The sequence below is a fragment of the Eleutherodactylus coqui genome, chromosome 4 (genome assembly GCF_035609145.1).
Source record: "Eleutherodactylus coqui strain aEleCoq1 chromosome 4, aEleCoq1.hap1, whole genome shotgun sequence".
Taxonomy (NCBI): domain Eukaryota; kingdom Metazoa; phylum Chordata; class Amphibia; order Anura; family Eleutherodactylidae; genus Eleutherodactylus; species Eleutherodactylus coqui.
This window is the reverse complement of record NC_089840.1, coordinates 20,349,880-20,372,445: the sequence shown is the minus strand read 5'-3', so window position 1 is coordinate 20,372,445 and position 22,566 is coordinate 20,349,880. Positions and strand designations below refer to the sequence as shown.

Sequence of the window (22,566 nt, the reverse complement as noted above, 5' to 3'; positions counted from 1 at the left end):
TGTAATAAAAGTCCTCCAACACATTATATGTATCACTGAGTGCGGCCACTGGAACATACAAAGAAAACAAGCCTTTATATGGCTATGTCAACGGGTTCTGGCTCCTGCGATGCAATGATGAAAGTCGCTTTTGTCCTTAAGGCACAAAATAGGCCGTTCACTAAGGGGTTAAATTCCTAGAATTCATGCAGGATTTGTCATGTAGAGCTCTTACACTTCGCCCCCTTTAGGTTATATCCAGCGCTGCACATAAGACAGGGTCCCCGTATTTAGCACTGCAGTTCGATACCAGCCAAGTGCAAAATGCTTACACTGCAAATATGTCTTGCTAGGACTCTCAAACCATGAAGCTAATAAGTGGAGCCGTACGGTAACCGCATTACAGCTCTCCTACCGCTAAATAGTACGGATAAAAATCTTTACTAAGCAGAAGGCGGGTCAATAACGGGCGACTTGCAGGACATGCTAAGCACTATTGATCAAGGAGCTCAGCGACAGCTTGATCAATCTAGATGGCCATCTATCGCCTTAGAGTTGTCACCTTTATGATGCTTCCCCTAAAGGGGGTGGAGCCTCCTCTTAGGACCCCGTCATTGAGGTCAGCTTCATATTTGCGCATGCAATACGCAAAGAAGTATACCTATTGATTTCAATGGGTTCATTCGCATTTCTGGTTTTTGCACGCGCATTTCGGTCTATTTTTAGGCATATTTGCGCACCAAAGCATAAAAGTCAATGGGCGTGTGTGCAAATGCATGCACAATACGCAAGGAAATGCGTGAAACACTGCGTAATACCTCAATAGACGAATTAGCCATTTCAACTGGTGTGTCTTTGTGTCCCGCGCACAAATTACCAAACCCTGCATCTGTTAAATGGATCAAAAATGGAACCGAACGGAAGCCTTTGTGCTTAGTTTCATCACCCAAGGGACTGTGGTGCTCGAGCAAGCGCTGCAGCCTCTAGTTGGCTTCTGACATTGCGCTCCTTGGGCACACCACCTTTCCGTAGCTCAGTCCTTTCAATCAAATACGATAATAGTGTAATAGGAAATTAACGAGGTATCCGAAGACTTTTTCAAGTTTTCACCCAACTGCTGGGTGAAAACTGATAGATTGGTGGGGGTCTGACACCTGGGACATCTACCGATCCAGAGAATGTGGGTCTGGTTGGTCTTCAAGGGATCCGAGCGGAGGTCGCATAGGGTCACCGTCAGCCCACTCATTTTAATGAGAGGGATGGAAATTGCCGAGTGCTTTGCTTTCTGCTTTGTACTCCGCAATCCCTGTCACTCTCATTGAATTGATAGAGCAGTGGTGCACCTGCACGACTTAAACTCCGTTCCCTTGGAGATCAACCGGACCCCATTCTCCAGATAGGTGGGAGTCACAACGGTTGGACTCACACTGATACATCACCCATTCAGCATAGAATGGTGGAGTTGGACCTCCAGGGTCTTCTGGTCCAACCCCCTGCTCAGTGCAGGATCACTAAATCATCCCAGACAGATATTTGTCCAGCCTTTGTTTGAACACTTCCATTGAAGGAGAACTCACCACCTCCTGTGGTAACCTGTTCCACTCATTGATCACCCTCACTGGCTAATATCTAATCTGTGTCTCCTTCCTTTCAGTTTCATCCCATTGCTTCTAGTCTTTCCTTGTGCAGATGAGAATAGGGCTGACCCCTCTGCACTGTGACAGGCCTTCAGATATTTGTAGACAGCTATTAAGTTTGTCTTTTTTAAGGACTAATGTCCACGGACGGATATCACTGTATAAATCGTGGCCAGACACCGGCTGCGCATTCTGCAGCAATGTCCGTCCATTGACATGCTATGTTAAATTATTCTCCCCTGCCCACGAGCAAAAATCTACTGCGGTTTTCTGCTCACGGGGAGAGAGTCGCAGCAGGTTCTATTCTGTGCAGAAAAATGCAATGGAAGCCGTCCGTCCCGTGATACTTCCGCTGTGTGAGCACAGCGGAAATATCGCTGGAACTCGCATCACCGCCCAGCGCTGGTGCGTCGTGCGCTGCATTGCGCATGCGCACCGGCTCGGCAGACAAGACACTGGCCATGGATTCGGACAGTGAGTATAGTGTCTCTGGGGGCGCCAGGTCTGATTCTGCTGTGATATTTTGCAGGCGGAATCCGACCCAGCCGTGGGCATGAGCCCTAAACCGGGGTGCCCAGAACTGGATACAGTATTCCAGATGAGATCTGACTAAGGCCGCCTGCAGACAGGTGGAAATTCCCGCAGAATTTCTGCCCATGGAAGCTGCCATAGGATTGCGTTAGAAAACTCAATCCTAGGCAGACGGACGCGATTTGTCCGCACGAAATCTCGTGCGAAAAAGAAATCGCGGCATGCCCTATATCTGTGCGGGGCTCGCAGAGTCCCACACAGAAATGACACTCCCCGGCTGCTGACTCCGCTCTGCGCATGCGGCAGCCGGCACATCACAGAGCCGGAGCCGTGGGAGCAGGAGAGTGAAGCGCTGGTGCCTGTAGGGGCTCGGGTCGGGTCCCGCTGTGAGAATTCTCGCATCGGGATCCGACCTGGCCGTCTACAGGCGGCCTACGGAAGAGTAGAGGGGGATAATGACCTCACGTGATCTAGACTCTATGCTTCTCTTAATACATCCCAGAATTGTTTTTGCCTTTTTGGCTGCTGCATCACATTACTGACTCATGTTCAGTCTATGATCTATTAGTATACCCAAGTCTTTTTCACATGTGCTGCTGCTTAGCCCAATTCCTCCCATTCTGTATGTGCTTTTTTCATTTTTCTTGCCCAGATGTAGGACTTTGCATTTCTCCTTGTTAAATACCATTCTGTTAGTCGCCGCCCACTGTTCAAGCTTTTCTAGATCTTTTTGAATACTCTCTCAGCAGATGGGTGAAAACTTGAAAAAAAAAAAAAGACTTTCAGTCTCCGGAATATCTCTTTAAATACACACCAAAGTTCCAATTATCAATAAAGCGGAGACAGCACTGCTGTACAGAGGACGGTGTGTCTGCTCCACGATGTTTCGCCATCGGGGGTCACTTTTTATGATAGCTGAACAAATATTTAAAAGACGATCAATTACGTCGAAAATGAAGTTGGGGTTTGTACGGTCATCGCAGCGCATCCCATAATTTAATGAAGAAGCCTCCCACGGCACTCGCTTTATGGCTCCATTTGCGTACGTGGGAGCGGCGCGCTTCACCTTGGTGCAATCTTGAGGGTTTTTTTGTTGCACAACAAAGACAGAACACTGAACCATAAAATGTTTAATAGCATCTATCAATCTGCCAACCGAAGGGTAGAGCGCACTCATGTAGCAGAGCTGAATTTGTCATTGAACTACGTGTGCGCAGTGATGACAACTACAAACTCAGCTCTGCTACATCTGTATGAAACGTGTTCACAGGTTGATACATTACAGCTGGTCATACTGTAGCGATTTCATATGGCAGCTTTCTGAAAAGCTTGGCGTCCACGGTCGGGCTGTGAATTTGTCATCTGGGTTGTCAACGCCATAAGTGAAAAACGAAAATCCGAGCAAAACAACAGATCTGTGGACCGGTTGGCTTTCCACCGACGTGATGCAGATCTGTTGTGTGGCATAATCGACCATAGCGCTGACAAAGACCAAAAAAAATCAACACAGTAAATCGACAGATATCCAACGTCAGTCGGCAACTTTTGCGCACATTTTTGTCACATAAAGACCTTACTGGTCAGCAATGACCCAAATCAAGATTTCCGACCATCCAAAATCTATATTAATAGCTGTTTTATCAGCAAGTCTTCACAATCAGGTTATTTTCACGAGGGCGAGTGTTTCCATCCAATTTTCCGTCCGAAGGAGAAAGAAAAAAAATCCGTATTGGGACGCAAATAACGTACAATATTTCGGATGGTTATATTCACGCGGTCAATTATGTAATTAGACAGTCTGAGCAAAAATGAAATAGATCACAGCTTGTAATATTTTATTCAATTTTCGGACGAGAATCCCCCATATGGGTGTGTTTAAAAAAACGGATTGCGCTAGTTTGATGAGAATACAATCTCTTTTTAATGCCTGTAGCCATGGTGACCATGAAAAAAAATACTAAGAATCAGAAAGTCCCAAGAATAGACATTTTATGTATTTTTTTTTCTCCTCACGTGAAGTCTGATGCAAAACGGATGAAAACTGCATGAAAAAAAAACCCCAGAAAACACATATAAATCGCGTGAAAAACACACAAACAAGCGGCTTATTTGATATGGATGGCAGCTGCAAACATCCATCCCTGAAGGGCTCGCAAGCGTATCAGTTTTTTGCGCTGCCGGGCCCGTTCACATCCCGCACCGTTATTGAACGGGCTAAGCAGCCTGATTAGTCCCTCGTGTTATCAATTAATACCGCAAAATCGTTCAGTTACGTGCGCAATTTTGTGCAGACGGGGTGAACATGTGTGCACCCACACCGACTCCTACGGTGCCTTGGATGCACAAATGCGCGCAAAAATAGCACAGGTCGCATGTTTTTTGCCCGACGGAAATGCACACGCAAAACCGCTGAATGGGAAGGGTCACGTTGAAATTAATAGGATCTATTGCATGAAAATACAGGCGAAAACGCCAGCGTGCCGCAGCTTAAACTAATTGGAATAGGTCATCATCATCAACAGTTGATCACTGGAAGGACTCGGGACCCCCACTGATCAGCTGATCGCCAGAGCCGCACGGGGCAGGTTTGTCTCAGGGACCCCCAGCTCTCTACACTCTGCTACCCATCCTGAGCTGGAAACCCCTTTCCAATCCACTGTCTGACCTCTGAAGACATTATGATTTAAGGCTGTACAGCTCCGATGTTGGAAGACGTCCGTCGGGGTTCTCTTACTGTATATTATCAGCCTCTCTGCTGTCGGAGCCTATCCAATGTGTCACCTCATGCAGTACTGGCTTTAGCCAGCAGATAGCGCCGTTGTATAACGGCAGAAAAAGAGTAAGCCCCCTAGGAAAACCAGCATACAAATTGGATTGGAAAGGGTTAACCCTTTCCAATCCACTGTCTGACGTCTAAAGACATTCTGATTGAAGGCTGTACAGCTCCGATGTCGGAAGACGTCCGGCAGGGTATTCTTACTGTAGATTACTGGCCGCTCTGTTGTCAGGGGCCTCTCCAGCATGTCCCATACCGCAGTACTGGCTCTAGCTAGCAGATGGCGCCACTGTATAATGGCAGAAAGAGAAAACCCCCTAGGAAACCCTGAATCCAAAATTGGATTGCAAAAGGTTAAAGGGAACTGCGCATCAACTAAAAGCACTATAAACCAAGTTACAGTTTAGGTGATGCGGACTCCAAGGAGCAGAGCCCCATCCTCACCTGCTCCCTCCATTCCTGCAGTGCCCCCTGGCAAAGTCTAAACTATGACCCCCAGAACTTTAGTGCTTCTAGTCGGTGACCGCTTCCCTCTAACTATATTACAAGTTTGCACCCGCAGCATAAAGACCTTTATTATTTACTGACGGCCAACAGTTCATCAGTAGGTGCGTCCACCTGCCGGCAAAGAGAATAGCCACAATGGAAGCAGCCATAGAAGTTGGCTCCCACGGAAAATAGGAATGGCTGCATGCGACTTTAGCTGCAGATATTTAACCTCTTAGTGACCGGCCTAGATTTGTGTCTTAAGGACGAAGCGATTTCCATCATTGCATTGCAGGAGCCATAACTCGCTGACAGACGTATGAGGGCTTGTTTTTTGAGGGGGGACAAGTTGTACTTTTTAATGGCACCACTCAGCATTTTACTAAGTTTTTTGTGATGAAAAATGCTAATTATTAGACTCTGCAGGAGGCGGGGCCTAATAGTCTGATTTATACGGCAGACATGGTGGCCTTTGTCAGGGTTCCAGCTGCCATGTGAACCCATTGGTATGTCATTGCTGGGTGACAGTAAGGGCCCCCTCCCTGTCATCTGCTTACATGCTGCCGTTGCTATTGATTGTGGTATGTAAGGGGTTAAACTGCCAGAATCTGAGGTTAGTCTGTTTCTGACAGTTAGAGCAGGAGCTTGGCTGTCAGTAGTCAGCCAAGCCACCGCGTATTGGCTGACATTAAGGGGTTAAAATTATACACAAACCCTACATTAGTGCCCGTAAAACACTGGCGGTCAGCCGGTGCTCAGAAGAGACCTGCGCTATGTAGTGATGGCGCTAGTAGTGTCCCAGAATAGTACTAGAAGTCTGGGAAAACTGGACGTTATAAGGTGTATAAGGCACACCTCCCAACTGCCTTCAGCAGGACAGTCCCGAATGTGAGGCTCTGTTCTGCAGACAGGGGGCATGTCCCACCCCGCAGGTTCGACATGTAAAAAATATACATTATAATCACCTTCTCCGCTGCCTCGATGCTCCACTCCCCGTCTCTTCCAATCCTGCTGATCTCCCTGCAGCCGGTCACATTCTGCTGCAATCCCTGGTCTCAGGCCAGTGATTGGCTGCAGCGTCCATGTGCCAACATGCATGTGACTGGCTCTCAGGAATGAGGCCAGGGGAGATAAGCGGGATCTGGAGGGACAGTAAGCGTAGAGGCAGCGAAGAAGGTGAGGTGACTGGGGAACCTAATGGGGGTCACTATTACTGCTGGGGCCACTAACAGGGTTCGCTATTACTAGTGAGGCTACTAACGCGGTTCATTATTACTATTGGAGCCGCTAACAGGGTCAATATTCATATTGGGGCTGCTAATAGGCTTCATCATTACTATTGGGGGCACTAATGAGGGTCACTATTACTATTGAGGCCACTAACGGGGTCACTATTACTATTGGAGCCGCTAACAGGGTCAATATTGACATTGGGGGCTGCTAACGGGGTTCACTATTACTATTGGGGCCACTAATGATGGTCACTATTACTGCTGGGGGAACTATTACTATTAGGGCTCCCACATACTTGCGTTTTTTTTAAAACGCAAGTGTGTGGGGGCCCTTGGGGTCTCTAAAAGGGGGTCACTATTACTACTGGTGCCACTAACGGGGTTCACTATTACTATTGGAGTCACTAAGAGGGGTTACTATTACTGCTGGGGGCACTATTACTATTAGGGCTCCTAATGAGGGTCACTATTACTACTGGGTCCAATAATGGGGGTCACTATTACTGCTGGGGTCACTATTACTACTGGGTCCAATAATGGGGGTCACTATTACTGCTGGGGTCACTATTACTACTGGGTTCAATAATGGGGGTCACTATTACTGCTGGGGTCACTATTACTACTGGGTCCAATAATGGGGGTCACTATTACTGCTGGGGTCACTATTACTACTGGGTCCAATAATGGGGGTCACTATTACTGCTGGGGTCACTATTACTACTGGGTTCAATAATGGGGGTCACTATTACTGCTGGGGTCACTATTACTACTGGGTCCAATAATGGGGTTCACTATTGCTCTTCGTTCCGCTAATGGGGTTCACTATTACTGCTGGGGGCACTATTACTATTGGGGCCATTAAGGGGCACTATTACTATTGGTGGCACTAAGGCCATATCTACATGACTGATGGCAAGTTGCATCCCTGAACCTCGGGCACAACTAGCATGGCACAGCACACGGAAACCGCATGGTGTGATGTGCGCGACAATGCATATTGCAGGTTCTACTCTTATGTGAGTCACTGAAGGGCAGTATTACGGGATACAGAGGGGGCGTGGCTTAGAATACAAGGGCGTGGCCCATCATAGAAACCTCCCACATGGCGCACAGCTACATTTGTCCGTCCTTTAACAGCTCATAGGTTGGGAGGTATATAGAAGGTGCGCAGATCTGTATGGCTTCATATACACATATTAGGACGCTGCATGCGGGGGTCAATTCCACCAAAGCAAGAGACGTTCTCCAATCCGGGTAGTAGATAGGAACGTCCCAAAAGGTTGTCCGTAAGTCCTAAGAGCTCATATGAACAAGTCAGGGTGGCACTCTTCTTAAAGCTCCTATTGACTGCGGTCAAGCAGCACAGAGATAGAGTTTTACATTAAGCATAGAACCCCTCCAAAGGGATCAATATCCGCCCGCTCGCCTATAAACATCCATCCGCAAGTAGACAGGATTCCGCGCAGGATTCATAAAACAATGGCCGACCGGCCGCACGCGGCTCGGCCGGAGTCTATAAAGTATACCGCCATCTCTTCCCAATCCAGAACACGTGGGAACCTCCCAGATAACAGAACATCTCATGCGGAACAAGTCAAGGAATACTCTGCGAAACTGCGCAAAATAATCCACCGCCACCATCACGAAGGCGTTGTGAATCACCAGCGCGGATTGTACAGCACGGGACTGATAGGTACATTTCAGGTATTGGTTTATGGGGGTCCATGTCTGATATATATGTGGATACACGGACGGATACCCTCCGCCAAATTTACGAGCAAAGCCCCCCCATCAATCTGCCCATCGCTGCTATTTTGAAGGCGACAAACACGGACTAATCTGAGCTGCCGGCTCAGTGATGGGATCGAGTTCTGCGAAAGGCCAGCAGTTCGTGTAAATCATACACATTCATAGTCTTAGATTACAAGAACACCTATATAAAGCCGATCACGTAAGACGGGCATGATGCCACCCGGGCACTACCAGTCCAAGCAAGCCAATACCTTCCACGAGGTGCGGCTCCTCAAGACGGTAACTTTGTGCACAGTACACACAGACACACACGTCTAAGGGCGGTAAGCACTGACGTACGGTCATCTGCGAAACGCACACGTTTCGCGCTTTGCGGATCCACAGGCCATAATGGCGCTGCACGGCTGTTTCCATACGCCTAACAGATACGTTTTTTATGACCATGGGAAAAAAAGAATTATGCGGATATTTTTCACGTACATGTGTATTCGCTGTGTATGTTAACTCCCCATAGCGTACATTGGCGTGTAACACGCACCGACATGGAACATGCTACGTTTTTTTTTCACGTTTGTAATACGCGCATGAAGAAAAAAAATGCAGGTGCGAGCGGCCCAATAGAAATCAATGGGCTTTTAGCGCCGTGTTTTTGTGTGCGCGGAAAATACGTACATAATACGCAGGATACATACGCCCATGAGAGTGAGCCCTTAGAAAAAAGCTACAATGAGGGCTCCTGCACACTTGTGGTTTTCTTGCGCGTTTTTTTCACGCGATTGTCAGCGGGACCTTCTTATGTTAAAAACGCATCGCACAAAAATTGGGAAACACCAACGTGCGATGCGCTTTTAACATTAGAAAGTCCCATTGGCAATCGCGTTAAAAAAACGCAAGTGAGCAGGAGCCCTGAGGGCGGATTTAGACGACCGTAGGCGCAACTATGCTCGCTGGCGTGGAGCTTAGTTACGCCTGAACGAGGGGAATTCCTTTCCCTTCGCCAGCTTTTCAAATGCTGCGCCATAGCGGGGGAAAAAAACGCTGGAAGATAGGGCAGGCGCTATGTTTTCTCGCCCGGGCGAGAATCCCACTGAATCCATTGAAATCAGTGGTTTCGTTTTGTCCCGTTATGCAGCCGCGATTACCACGACCGCACAGGGGGAATATTCACGTTCGTCTGAATCCGCCCTGAAAAACGAATATGTTTTTCATATAGAAACGTATGCTGAAATCGCACGTACTGTTTGGGCATGCTTACGTGTAGCAGAAATGCTGCTATTTTCCACAGCGGAAAATCCCCAGGAGCCTGTGCGCCAATTCATCGTGTAGCACATCCATGCCATCAAGTACGCTATTACTACCCTGTTTCCCTGAAAATAAGACATAACATGATTTTCCAGAATTTTTGAGGATGCAACATGATTTTTCAGGCTTTTTGAGGATGCTTGAAATATAAGCCCTACTCCAAAATTAAGCCCTGCTAACAGTTAATTAAAAAAGTCAATTTAAATAGTGTCCAGGCAGCTATACATGTAAAAAAGTTAAACCTTTTTGAACAAAAATTAATATAAGACACTGTCTTATTTTCAGGGAAACACGGTATTTCAATATAGGATACCAGTACTGAGATATAGCTCTGGATCAGACTTTTTGACTCCACCCTGTATAGGTAGATATGCTGTACAAGAGTCTTAAGAAAAATGCCTATCACCTACCTATATATACAATATGTACATACACACACATGCATGCACGCACATACATACATACACACAAACATACCAGTCCAGATTTACTATGTATATGATAATACGGATATCAATTAAAGTGTTCCGATATCACATCCCCACATACACATTATACGCAGATACTCCATATTTAGCGGCGATTCCTCGCTCCTATTTTTGGGAAGCAGATATCACAGTTTGTTCCAGGCGCAGTAAGGACCAATTGTTCCGTCTCCACCATTTGTGTTGCATGAAATGTGACATCTTAAATTGCAATATCAGGTCCCAACAATGCAGGGAAGCCAGCTGTGGTTAAAGTAAGCCGCACTGGTGTGATGATTACAACCGTAACTTGGGAGAGCTGCCAGTTATTGGGCCGTCAGCGTGAGTCACCCAAACAGTCATTTCCCCTCCTGTACATGACTTGGAGGTTGTTCTGTACGATGTAACCCCCATCACCCCACTGAGCAGATTAACCGTGACTGCCACATGCAATAAATCAACGGCTCAACGGACAGACACTAGAAAAGCGCGGCCTGGACCGCAGAGCTTGCAATCTATCTCCTTTATATCCGATGCATCTGGGTTCATTCCTAATCAAAATTGGCTTTATAGCGTCCATTCCTATGTTACAGTATATGTACTGCTGCACAGCGCGGTATATGTTGGGGGTCTACTAATATTAGTGCTGCAGCTTGGTATATGATGGCGATACATAAAAACGGGACGAGATTACTTTAAGATCGAAAGGGCTGCAGTATATGTTAGTGCTATATATTACCCCCACTTGCTCCTTAGTATATGTTGGTGCTATATTTTACCCCCACTTGCTCCTTAGTATATGTTAGTGCTATATTACCCCCACTTGCTCCTTAGTATATGTTGGTGCTATATTTTACCCCCACTTGCTCCTTAGTATATGTTAGTGCTATATATTACCCCCACTTGCTCCTTAGTATATATTGGTGCTATATATTACCCCCACTTGCTCCTTAGTATATGTTAGTGCTATATATTACCCCCACTTGCTCCTTAGTATATGTTAGTGCTATATATTACCCCCACTTGCTCCTTAGTATATGTTGGTGCTATATATTACTCCCACTTGCTCCTTAGTATATGTTAGTGCTATATATTACCCCCACTTGCTCCTTAGTATATGTTAGTGCTATATATTACCCCCACTTGCTCCTTAGTATATGTTAGTGCTATATATTACCCCCACTTGCTCCTTAGTATATGTTAGTGCTATATATTACCCCCACTTGCTCCTTAGTATATGTTGGTGCTATATATTACTCCCACTTGCTCCTTAGTATATGTTAGTGCTATATATTACCCCCACTTGCTCCTTAGTATATGTTAGTGCTATATATTACTCCCATTTGCTCCTTAGTATATGTTAGTGCTATATATTACCCCCACTTGCTCCTTAGTATATGTTAGTGCTATATATTACACCCACTTGCTCCTTAGTATATGTTGGTGCTATATATTACTCCCACTTGCTCCTTAGTATATGTTAGTGCTATATATTACCCCCACTTGCTCCTTAGTATATGTTAGTGCTATATATTACCCCCACTTGCTCCTTAGTATATGTTGGTGCTATATATTACTCCCATTACCCCCACTTGCTCCTTAATATATGGTAGTGCTATATATTACCCTCACTTGCTCCTTAGTATATGTTGGTGCTATATATTACTCCCATTACCCCCACTTGCTCCTTAGTATATGTTGGTGCTATATATTACTCCCATTACCCCCACTTGCTCCTTAGTATATGTTTGTGCTATATATTACTCCCATTACCCCCACTTGCTCCTTAGTATATGTTGGTGCTATATATTACTCCCATTACCCCCACTTGCTCCTTAGTATATGTTGGTGCTATATATTACTCCCATTACCCCCACTTGCTCCTTAGTATATGTTGGTGCTATATATTACTCCCATTACCCCCACTTGCTCCTTAGTATATGTTGGTGCTATATATTACTCCCATTACCCCCACTTGCTCCTTAGTATATGTTAGTGCTATATATTACCCCCACTTGCTCCTTAGTATATGTTGGTGCTATATATTACTCCCATTACCCCCACTTGCTCCTTAGTATATGTTGGTGCTATATATTACTCCCATTACCCCCACTTGCTCCTTAGTATATGTTAGTGCTATATATTACCCCCACTTGCTCCTTAGTATATGTTGGTGCTATATATTACTCCCATTACCCCCACTTGCTCCTTAGTATATGTTGGTGCTATATATTACTCCCATTACCCCCACTTGCTCCTTAGTATATGTTAGTGCTATATATTACCCCCACTTGCTCCTTAGTATATGTTGGTGCTATATATTACTCCCATTACCCCCACTTGCTCCTTAGTATATGTTGGTGCTATATATTACTCCCATTACCCCCACTTGCTCCTTAGTATATGTTGGTGCTATATATTACTCCCATTACCTCCACTTGCTCCTTAGTATATGTTGGTGCTATCAGTATAGTGCTATACCTTCCCTTGATTGTAAAGCACTGTAGTGTACTGTAAGTTGGTACTATACATTATGCCCACCTGCTCTTTGGTATATGTTGGCGCTACATCTGTATAGCGCTATACCTTCCCTTGATTGTAAAGTACTGCAGTATATGTTGGTGCTATACATTACTCCCACTTGCTCCTTAGTATATGTTGGTGCTATCTTAGTATAGTGCTATGCCTTCCCTTGATTGTAAAGCACTGTAGTGTACTGTATGTTGGTACTATACAATATGCCCACCTGCTCTTTGGTATATGTTGGCGCTACATCTGCATAATGCTATAACTTCCCTTCATTGTAAAGTACTGCAGTATATATGTTGGTGCCATATGTATATGCTGTTAACCACTAATTAGTAGCATAGTAATGTATGCTACTACTATAAACCTTTTTGGTATATGTTGGTGCCATATCAATATACGGTACTGTTAGTGTTCCCCAACTCTGTACAGCATTGCAGTATATGTTGGTGCTACATCAGTATAGTGTTCCATTGACTGTAAAGCACTATAGTACACGTTGGTGATATATTAATATACTGTATTCCTCCAGACTGTAAAGTACTGCAGTATAATATGAATTACTCGAATTGCTCCTGCTTGATAGTAAAACCCTCCGGTATATGTTGGTGCCATATCTATATGCTATTACTAATGTATATTGCTGCTGTATTAATATAGACTACTACTGTCATTGCTTGATACATCCCTATGGTATATGTTGGTGTTATAACTTCACTGATTGTAAAGCACTGCAGTATATGTCAGTGCCATCACTATATACAGTACTGCTATTACCATGTTGGGGTTACATTTATTTACACTACTAACACTATTGCTTCTGCTTGATAGTTATCTGGTATATGCTGGTATTATATTAGTACAGTGCTATAACTATATATGTTGCTGCCATATCTATATACTGCTATTAAGTTGGTGCTATATTAATATATACACTACTACCATCATTGCTTCGGCTTCATAGTAAATCCCTCTGGTATATGTTGGTGCTCTGTCATTCTAGTGCTATAACTTCTCTTCACTGTACAGCACTGCAGATACAGTATATTGGTGCCATACCTATATACTGTTATAACTCTCTAAGTGCTATATTACTATACACCACTACTACCATTGTCTGGGATATGCTGGTGTCATAGCTGTATGCTGTTATTACTATGTTGGTGGTATGTTAACATACTCTACTACTGGCATTGCTCCCTCTTGATAGTAAATCCCTCTGGTATATGTTGGTGCTACATTAGTATAGTGCTATAACGTCCATTGATTATACAGCACTGTGGTATATGTTGGTGCCATATTTATGTGCTGTTACTTGGTTGGTGCTATATTAACTACTACCAATGCTTCTGCTTGATAGGAAATCCCTCTGGTATATGTTGGTGCTACATTAGTATAGTACTATAACTTCCCTTACTAGTAGGACACTGCAGATACAGTATGTGTTTGGTGTCATCTCTATATACTATATCACTACTACCACCACTGCTTCTCCAGATTAGTAAAGCTCCCTGGTATATGTTTGTGCCATATCTATATATTATTACTATGTCACTATTACAATTGCTTCTCCTTGATACTAAAGCCCTATATGGTAGTGCCATATCTGTACTACCATCATTGCTTCTGCTGAACAGTAAAGCTCTGTAGTATATGTTGGTGCCATATCTACATACTGTTATTACTGTGTCACCAATATTACCATTGGTTCTCCTCAATAGTAGAGCCCTCTGGTATATGTTGGTGCCATATCTACATACTGTTATTACTGTGTCACTACCATATAGTAAATCCCTCCAGTATATGTTAGTGATAACAGTATATAGATATGGCACCATGTCACCACTACCACCATCGCTTCTCCTGGATTGTAAAGCCCTGTGGTATATGTTGGTGCCATATCTACATACTGTTATTACTATGTCACTACCATATAGTAAATCCCTCTAGTATATGTTGGTGCCATATCTATTTACTGGTATTACTGTGCCACCACTACCACCATTGCTCCTACTGGATATTAGTGCCCTGTGGTATATGTTGGTGCCATATCTACATACTATTACTGTGTCACCACTACCACCATTGCTCCTACTGGATATTAGTGCCCTGTGGTATATGTTGGTGCCATATCTACATACTGTTATTACTATGTCACTACCATATAGTAAATCCCTCTAGTATATGTTGGTGCCATATCTATATACTGGTATTACTATGTCACTACCATATAGTAAATCCCTCTAGTATATGTTGGTGCCATATATACATACTGTTATCACTGTGCCACCACTACCACCATTGCTTCTCCTGGATATTAGTGCCCTGTGGTATATGTTGGTGCCATATCTACATACTGTTATTACTGTGTCACCACTACTGCCACCACTGTTCCTACTGGATATTCGTGCCCTGTGGTATATGTTGGTGCCATATCTACATACTATTACTGTGTCACCACTACCACCATTGCTCCTACTGGATATTCGTGCCCTGTGGTATATGTTGGTGCCATATCTACATACTATTACTGTGCCACCACTACCACCATTGCTTCTCCTGGATATCAGTGCCCTGTGGTATATGTTGGTGCCATATCTACATACTGTTATTACTGTGCCACCACTACCACCATCGCTTCTCCTGGATATTAGTGCCCTGTGGTATATGTTGGTGCCATATCTACATACTGTTATTACTGTGCCACCACTACCACCATTGCTCCTCCTGGATATCAGTGCCCTGTGGTATATGTTGGTGCCATCTGCCTGCTGGCAGCCCCACTGCAGTACATGCCCGGGCTCCTCTAGTCCAGGATGTTGCTCTTCCTCCCCTGATAGTAACAATAATAATAACAAGCTACAATGTAACAAACAAGTCTGACCATCCCCTGCCAACAACAAAGTCTGCACCCATCTCCCTCCCCACCCTGCTCAGTGTGACAGCTCCGGTGGGTGCCCCCTCCAGGGTAATGATGCCCCCAGTATGGGGCTGGGCACCTCACCCCTGGCTGTGCCATGTCACTGTGCCAGCTTCCCAAGGTACAGCATTACCTCATTTCCAGGAGCCCCTGAGCCAGAGGTCTAATCACAAAAGCAGACATGTCCTGGTGACACAAGGAGGCTCCCAGTCTGCTCCATGATCCGGGGTACAATGGGGGTCCGGGCTCCAGGGACCCTCATGCTGCGATCCCCCCAGCCCGAGCTTCCTTCCTTCTCCCCAGCCCGGCTGAGTCAGACATTGGGCTCAGATGAGAAGCAGTCATGGCCATGTAACAATACAGCAGGAGGAGGAGGAGGACGGCTACTCACCCCACAGCCGGGCCTCATGCCTCCACATGTCCGGGGAGCAGCACTCCAAGCATCCACAGTGTCCCCCAAATCCCAGAGTGTGAGGTGCAGCAGCAGCAGCAGCAATGTCCCGGCCGCCGTCCTCCTGTGTGAGCTCCGGGCTCTGCTGCAATGTCTGCTGTCCTCCTCACCCGGCACTGCACGGCCCTCCCACTGCTGCCATTCATCCACTCAGCCAGCGCTTAACCCTTCCACCCACACAGCGCTGGAGGAGGAGGAAGAGCCCGAGCTGCACTGCCAGCCGGGGGTCTGTGCCCATATAGTGGGGGCAGCATCAGATGTGGAGGGCTACACGAAGAGGGTGCTGCAAGTGTAAGCATATACGCAGATATATAGATAGAGAGGAGCGATCTATCTCATATCTATCTATCTATCTATCTATCTATCTATCTATCTATCTATCTATCTATCTATCTATCTATCTATCTCATATCTATCTATCTATCTCATATCTATCTATCTATCTATCTATCTATCTATCTATCTATCTATCTATCTATCTCATATCTATCTATCTATCTATCTATCTATCTATCTATCTATCTATCTCATATCTATCTATCTATCTATCTATCTATCTATCTATCTATCTATGTATCTCATATCTATCTATCTATCTATCTATCTATCTATCTATCTATCTATCTATCTATCTCATATCTATCTATATATCTATCTCATATCTATTATCTATTTCATATCTATCTATCTATCTCATATCTATCTATTTATCTATCTATTTATCTCATATCTATTTATCTATCTATCTCATATCTATCTATCTATCTATCTATCTCCTATCTATCTATCTATCTATCTATCTCATATCTATCTATCTATCTCATATCTATCTATCTATCTCATATCTATCTATCATCTCATATCTATTATCTATTTCATATCTATCTATCTATCTATCTATCTATCTCATATCTATCTATCTATTTATCTATCTATCTATCTATCTATCTATTTATCTCATATCTATTTATCTATCTATCTCATATCTATCTATCTATCTATCTATCTATCTATCTATCTATCTCCTATCTATCTATCTATCTATCTATCTATCTATCTATCTATCTATCTCATATCTATCTATCTCATATCTATTTATCTCATATCTATCTATCTATCTATCTATCTATCTATCTATCTATCTATCTATCTATCTATCTATCTATCTCCTATCTATCTATCTATTTCATATCTATCTCCTATCTATCTCATATCTATCTTTCTATCTATCTATCTCATATCTATCTATCTATCTCATATCTATCTATCTATCTATCTATCTATCATCTCATATCTATTATCTATTTCATATCTATCTATCTATCTATCTCATATCTATCTATCTATCTATCTATCTATCTATCTATCTATCTATCTATCTATCATCTCATATCTATCTATCTATCTATCTATCTATCTCATATCTATTTATCTATCTATCTCCTATCTATCTATCTATCTATCTATCTATCTATCTATCTATCTATCTATCTCCTATCTATCTATCTATCTATCTATCTATCTATCTATCTATCTATCTCATATCTATCTATCTATCTCATATCTATCTATCTATCTATCTATCTATCTATCTATCTCCTATCTATCTATCTATCTATCTATCTATCTATCTATCTATCTATCTATTTCATATCTATCTCATATCTATCTTTCTATCTATCTATCTCATATCTATCTATCTATCTATCTATCTATCTCATATCTATCTATCTATCTATCTATCTATCTATCTATCTATCTATCTATCTATCTCATATCTATCCATCTATCTATCTCATATCTATCTATCTCATATCTATCTATCTATCTATCTATCTATCTATCTATCTATCTATCTATGTATCTATCTGTCTCATATCTATCTATCTATCTATCTATGTATCTATCTGTCTCATATCTATCTATCTATCTATCTATCTATCTATCTATCTATCTATCTATCTATCTATCTATCTATCTATATCTCATATCTATCTATCTATCTATCTATCTATCTATCTATCTATCTATCTATCTATCTATCTATCTATCTATCTATCTATCTCATGTGTATCTATCTATCTCATATCTATCTATCCATCTATCTTTCCATATCCATTGATATCATATATATTGATCTATCAGTCCATCTCATATCTGTCTATTACAGGGGGCGCCGGGGGTGTGGGGAGGCGTGGCGGAGCGGGGGTAACAGGGGGGGAGCCCTCTCTGTCTCTCCCTCTCCCCCCACTCCCCGCTGCAACCCACGGCGCCCCCCGAATCTTTTCGCCCGAGTACGGAAGTACTCGAAAATCGGGGCGCTCGGGCGAAAAAGGGGCGTGGCCAAGTAGGTTTGCTCATCTCTACTGTCTATCCATTTGTCATCTCATATCTATCAATCTATCTTTTTTTCTATCCATCTTTCTCATATCACAATTGATATATCTATTTATCTATGTATCGATCTGTCTCACATCTATCTATCCCTCTATTTATCTGTTGATCTTTCTCATATTTCATCTATCTAATTATCTGATATCTATAGATTTATCTATCCATCTGTCATCTCATATCTATCTATCTGTCTTTCTCTCTCTCTCTCATATCTCCATCTGTATATTTCATATCTATCTTTTTTTCTATCCATCTTTCTCATATCTATCTATCTAGCTTCTATTCATCTATGTATTATCTGTCTATCTTTTTATCTCTCTGATATCTATCCATCTGTCTCATTTTTATCTATTTATCTATCTGTCAATCACATATCTATCTATCTATCTATCTATCTATCTCATATCTATCTATCTATCTATCTATCTATCTATCTATCTATCTATCTATCTATCTATCTATCTATCCTTCTGCCAATCTCATATCTATCTATCTCATATCTATCTATCTATCTATCTATCTATCTATCTATCTATCTATCCATGTCATATCTATCTGCTATTCTATCTAGCCATCTGTACATCACATATCTATCTATTTATCTATCTATCTATAGATCTCATATCTATCGATCTACATGTCCATCTCATATATGTCTATCCATCTGTCATCTCATATCTATCTATGTATCTTTTTTTCTATCCATCTTTCTCATCTATCTATCTTCTATTTATTTATCTATGTATTATCTATATATCGTTCTATCTCTCTCATATGTATCCATCTGTCAATCTCATTTTTATCTATTTATCTATCCATCTCATATTTATATTTATCTACCTATGTCATATCTACCGTGTTTCCCCGAAAATAAGACAGTGTCTTATATTAATTTTTGTTCAAAAAGGTTTAACTTTTTTACATGTATAGCAGCCTGGACACTATTTAAATTGACTTTTTTAATTAACTGTTAGCAAGGCTTAATTTTGGAGTAGGGCTTATATGTCAAGCATCCTCAAAAAGCCTGAAAAATCATTTTGCATCCTCAAAAATTCTGGAAAATCATGCTATGTCTTATTTTCAGGGTATGTCTTATTTTCAGGGAAACGGGGTATCTATCTATTTTCCCTCTGTCATATCTATCAATCTATCTATCTATCTATCTATAGATCTGTCTCATTTATCTATCTATATTTCTATCTCTCTTATCTATCAATATATGTACATATCCATCTCATATTTATCTATCTATCTCCTTTATCTATCTTTATCTATCTATAGGACTGTCTCATATTTATCTATCTATCTATCCATCTATTTATTTATCTTTCTCTCTCTTATCTATCGACATATTTATGTATGTATCTCATATTTATCTGTCTCATATCTATCTAGCTATCTATCCATCCATCTGATATCTCTCTATTTATCTATCTGCCCATCTCATATCTATCTATCTAATCTATCTATCTATCTATCTATCTATCTATCTATCTATCTATCTATCTCATATCTATCTATCTATCTCCTATCTATCTCACATCTATCTATCTATTTATCTATGTATTAGCTATCTATCTTGCTATCTCTTTCATATCCATCCGTCTATTTATCTATCTATCGCATATCTTTCTATCTTATATCTATCTTTTTCCTTGATCCATATTTCTCATATCTATCCATCTCATTTTTATCTATCTATTTATCTATTGATCTATCTATCTGATATATTTATCTATCCATCAGTCAGTCTCATTATCTATCTATCGATCTTTCTCATATTCATCTATCTTTCTTTCTCCCTCATATCTATCGATATATCTATATATCCATATCATATTTATCTATCCATGTCATATGTTTTCATATCTATCTATCTATCTATCTATCTATCTATCTATCTATCTATCTATCTATCTATCTCTATCAGTCTACTTCATATCTATCTTATGCGTCTATATATGCATCTGTCCATATCATATATATCCATCTATCTATCTGTCCATCGCATATCTATCTATCTATCTCATATCTATCTATATATCTATCAATCTTTCAATCTCATATCTATCCATCTATCTGTCCATCTCATATCTGTCTATCCATCTGTCATCTCATATATATCTATGTATCTTTTTTTCTATCCATCTTTCTCATCTATCTATCTATCTATGAAAGAAGAAAACTCCTCAGCGCTCCTTCAATGCCATATAAATTATGAATCTCAGGATCTTACTTGTTTGGGGATGCTGGCCCCATGGCACCCCTCATATCCAGGTGAGTGTGAAGATAGATGCAAGGAGATGGTTGTATACAAATTCTGTTTTAATGCGACGCGTTTCGGCTTATCCTTAAAGGGGTCGTCTCGCGCCGAAACAGGTTTTTTTTTTTTTTTTTGCATAGGCCCCCCGTTTGGCGCAGGACAAACCCAAGGGATGTGTTAAAATAAAAAAATATATGTTACTTACCCGAATCCCCGCTCTGCGACTTCTTCCTTCTCCAAGATGGCCGCCGGGATCTTCACCCACGATGCACCGCGGGTCTTCTCCCATTGTGCACCGTGGGCTCTGTGCGGTCCATTGCCGATTCCAGCCTCCTAATTGGCTGGAATCGGCACACGTGATGGGGCGGAGCTACGCAATGACGCATAGAAGGGGGCAGAGCCAGAACGCCGCTCGTGCCCGGACGACCAGAAAGGGAGAAGACCCTTCTGCGCAAGCGCGTCTAAAAAAGCAAGAAGACCCCGAAATTAGACAGAGCCATGGAGACGGGGACGCCAGCAACGGAACAGGTAAGTGAATAACTTCTGTATGGCTCATAATTAATGCACGATGTATATTACAAAGTGCATTAATATGGCCATACAGAAGTGTATAACCCCACTTGCTGCCGCGGGACAACCCCTTTAAGCCTTTTTCAAGCACAGACATTAACATACAACAAACCTGTGTTTATAGTGGACAAACAAATGAGAGCAAATAGTCCGGCCGCAGGCATAATTAACTACAGAAGAATAGTCCGGACTATTTGCCCTCATTTGTTTGTCCACTATAAACACAGGTATGTTGTATGTTAATGTCTGTGCTTGAAGAAGGCTTAAGGATAAGCCGAAACGCGTCGCAGTAAAACAGCATTTGTATAGAGCCATCTCCTTGCATCTATCTTCACACTCACCTGGATACGAGGGGTGCCATGGGACCGGCACCCCCAATAAGTAAGATCCTGAGATTCATAATTTGTATGGCATTGACGGAGCGCTGAGGAGTTTTCTTCTTTCTTTGATTGCATTGTTCTTTCCTCCACAACATGCGTTTGTTTGGAGTTCCTCTATGCTGCTCTCCCCCTGGGATGTCTCTTTGTGACCGTTGATCTACCATATACTCACCAATATCGGGATTAAAGGCTCCTGTGGATAAGACGACTGATCAGTTCCCCTACACAGGACCGGTTTAGTCGGGGTGAGTCCCTACCTTTACTTAATTGTCTTTCTGCTCTACACCATTGGAGCGCCGCTTCTGATTATTGTTTATCTATCTGTCTATCTATCTATCTTCTATCTATCTCATATCTATCTCATATCTATCTATCTCATATCTATCTATCTATCTATCTATCTATCTATCTATCTATCTATCTATCTATCTATCTCATATCTATCTATCTATCTATCTATCTATCTATCTATCTATCTATCTATCTATCTATCTATCTATCTATCTATCTATCTATCTATCTCATATCTATCTATCTATCTATCTATCTATCTATCTATCTATCTATCTATCTATCTATCTATCTATCTATCTATCTCATATATATCTATCTATCTATCTATCTCATATCTATCTATTTCACATCTATCTCTAGGTAAGCTGGGTAAACAGGGACGGGTCAAATCAAAAGTCAATCACAAAACTAGAGCACCTTTGCAGAATCTTATTGAATGGGTTCCTCAGGCAACAAGGACAGTGTGAGACAGCAGTGTTAAATGAGCCCCACTGTTCCTGACACATCAGATGATATAATAATAATAATCTTTATTTGTATAGCGCCAACATATTCCGCAGCGCTTACATAGACAGGGGGAATACAGAAAGACAAAAGTACAAACATTAC

At 42.2% G+C, this 22,566-nt stretch overlaps 1 protein-coding gene across 1 annotated transcript in view; it reads right to left on the bottom strand.

Moving 5' to 3' along the window:
* NRIP1 (nuclear receptor interacting protein 1) overlaps nucleotides 1-16,121 on the bottom strand; it is a 91,373-nt gene extending 75,252 nt beyond the window's left edge. The window contains exon 1 of the mRNA XM_066599115.1: nucleotides 15,997-16,121. The gene's annotated coding sequence lies outside the window, so the exon portion shown is untranslated. The remainder of the gene's footprint in view (nucleotides 1-15,996) is intronic.
* Nucleotides 16,122-22,566: the final 6,445 nt, after the last annotated feature.